Source organism: Marmota marmota, unplaced genomic scaffold (assembly GCF_001458135.2).
Source record: "Marmota marmota marmota unplaced genomic scaffold, marMar, whole genome shotgun sequence".
Taxonomy (NCBI): domain Eukaryota; kingdom Metazoa; phylum Chordata; class Mammalia; order Rodentia; family Sciuridae; genus Marmota; species Marmota marmota.
The window spans coordinates 29,371,007-29,374,172 of NW_026000249.1; the positions used below are offsets into that span (position 1 = coordinate 29,371,007).

General features: G+C 35.2%; 1 non-coding gene across 1 annotated transcript; it reads right to left on the bottom strand.

Moving 5' to 3' along the window:
• Nucleotides 1-2,178: 2,178 nt before the first annotated feature.
• Nucleotides 2,179-2,251, bottom strand: Trnav-cac. The gene has a single exon. It is a non-coding gene; the product is annotated as a tRNA-Val (tRNA).
• Between the last annotated feature and the right edge of the window lie 915 nt (nt 2,252-3,166).

Below are 3,166 nucleotides of genomic sequence, written 5' to 3' on the forward strand. Positions count from 1 at the left end.
TCAGTATAACATCATTTATTCACAACTCCTAATTTTTAATATTTGGTATTTCCAATGACCTGTTTTTATATATACAAGTGAACATCTTTATGATTCAAGACTGTTTTTTGTTTCTTGAATTATTTCCTTAAGATAATAATTTCCCCAAAGTGGGCATTCTATGCCAAAGGGAAGGGACCTCTCCTGAGTTTTAATATAGGGTCCAAATTTCTTTCTTTTGTTTTATATTTTTTTATTTTTTATTTTTAAGTATATATGATAGTAGAGTGTATCTTAATATATTCTACATACATGGGGTATAACTTTATTCTAATTAGGATCCCATTCTTGTGGTCATACATGATGTGGAGTTACACTGGTCATGTATTCATTTATGCACTTAGGAAAGTTACCTCTGATTCATTCTATTGTCTTTCCTAATTTCTTTCTTATTTCCAGGTGATATTGCCCTCATTCCCACCCCACCCTATAGCAGTAAATGTGTAACAGTTTTACTCCAAACTTGTCAGCACACAAAGTTTGTGCCATGAAAAAAAATCTTGCTAATTTGACATCAGCACAAAAAGATGCTTCAAGATTATTTTAAATTGCATTTCTTTATTTTGGAAGATATGCATTTTTCCTCCCGTCTTTATTTCCTAATGTTCTTTACTCATCTGATGTATTTGATTTTGAACCAAAATAAGATTGAGAACCCTTCCACCTATCCCACTGAACACTTAATGAAAAGGTATGCTCTTTTGTTCTTTACCTTCTGCATGGGGTAGCTGCTCACAACAAAAGCAGTCTTTATTTTTAAGACTTCTTGTTACAGTTCTACCTATTTACTTGTAGTATAAATAAGGTTTCTTCAGCAACATATCCTTGATGAAAAGACAGAGTCAGGCTATCAAAGGAACCTTCCAAGAACAATGCAAATGTTTTTAGCTTTTGATATTTTTCTCAGTGAAATTAAATGGTAGATTTAACATCTGTGATCTATTTAGCCCTATGTAGAAGTGTTCCTCTTAAATTTGCTTTGATTTGCCACCAAATGCAACCAATTGATTTCTGTGGATCATTGCCTTTTATCTCTCTACCCAGTGCCTCTTCCTATATTCTGATGTAAGAACCATGGAACTACTTTCACCATCAGAAGAGGAATAAAAGTGATTAACCACACTCACACACTTTTCCAAAATATTTTAACTTTTCCATAGACTCTATGATTTAATGGTGATTGGTTAGATGATATTTTCACTATAAGAGGAACAAATGTGAAAGAACTTTGAACATTTGGCCCTATTTTGTGACTTCATATGAATACTATTATTCTACCATTCCTAGAGTCTACTCCAAGGTTAATACATAATTTCACCACTTGGGAAACTCCTTCTGTAAAAGGCCAGACGGTGAATATTTTAAGCTCTGATGGCCACATAAAGTCTCTGTCTCCTCTTCATCTTCATCCTTAGGTATAGGCCTTAAAAAACAACCTGTGGTTGAATTTGGATTTGGCACATGAATTGTAATTGTTCATTCCTGATGTAGAATAATCTAGGAAACAAATTAAGATTTTATTTTTTCTTTGTGAGTTAAGTAATGCATAAATAGGATTAATTAGCTAGCTGGGCTTTTTTCCCTTTTAAAACAATAACAAAAAAGCATATTTATGAAGGTAAAAATGGGCTCCATCTGAATGGCTAATCTCATTTATCTCAACACAGCTATTTTTAAGTAGTTGGTGGTATTCTTTTAAACAAAGAAAGAAAAGGAAAATAAAGCTGCCAGACAATACTTGTATTTATTTTCTGTACCTCTGCAAGAAATTATTGTAATGAGAATCAAAATGATTACATTTCTTGAGGGTACACTGGGAAAACTTGTAGTGACAATTGCAAAAATGTACTTAGAGTTTAATTAAAACACTGTCACTTAAAGGACTTCAAATATTTTTTCCTGCTTAGTTGTGTAACCAGTGTGCTGATAAGTTGTACTCTAATAATAATAACCACTAAAACTAACTGCATAAGTATGCAGATGAAGGTCAACTGTAGCACTGGAATTTGATTTAAAATATTTTTCAATAGATTGATAATGGAGCATCATCATCAATTTTATTTGATAATACTGTATTTTTTTTTTTTTGATAATACTGTATTTGAATTTCTTTCTCTCTTTCTTTTTCTTTTTTTCTCTTGGTGGTGCTGGGGATTGAACCCAGGGCCTTGTGCATGTGAGGCAAGCACTCTACCAACTGAGCTATATCCCCAGCCTCATATTTGGATTTCTAAAGGAACTTTTTACTTATCCTGTAACTCCATGCTGATATGACATAGGCAGAATGCTGAAAATTAGCAACCAACCCCACTCCTGAAAACAAAACCAAAACAAAAAAAGAATCTCTATCAAATCTGTATCGGTGTGCTCAGTCTACCACAATAGAGTAGAATACCAAAGACAGGGTGGATTAACCTACTGAATTTTATTTTTTCACAGTTCAAGAGGCAGAAAGTCCAAGATCAAGGTGCTATCATGGTTGGTTTCTGGGGAGGCCACTTTTTCTGGCTTGTAGATAACTGTTTCTCCCTGTGTTCTTACATGGCCTATCCTACGTGCATATGGAGAAAGAGGTAGAAAGAGCTCTCTCGTAAATCTTCCTCTTATAAGGACACCAGTTCTGTAAGGTTAGGATCTCACCCTTATGAACTCATTTAGCCTTCCTTACGTTCTTATAAGCTCTGTCTCCAAATATAGTTAGACTGGATGTTAGGATTTCAACATAGGAAATTTGGGGTTGAGGGGGACACAAATCAGTCCATAACATAATCATTTAAAACAGATGTTACAAAATCTATTATAATTCTCCCTGGTGTCAACTTGCTGTGACCAAAATACCCAATAAGAACAATGTAGAGGAGGAAAAGTTTATTTGGGGGTTCATGGTTTCAGGGGTTCAGTCCATGGTCAGACACCTCCACAGCTTGGGGCCCAAGGTGAGGCAGAACAGACGGCATAAAAGACGAAGCAGCTCAGGAAATGAAAGCCAGGAAGCAGAGAGAGCTCTGCTCACCCAAAGACAAAATACAAGCCCTAAAGGCACACCCTCCAGTGACTTACTTCCTCCAGCCACACCCTACCTGCCTACACTTACCACCATGTTAATCCATCAGTGGACTAATTCATT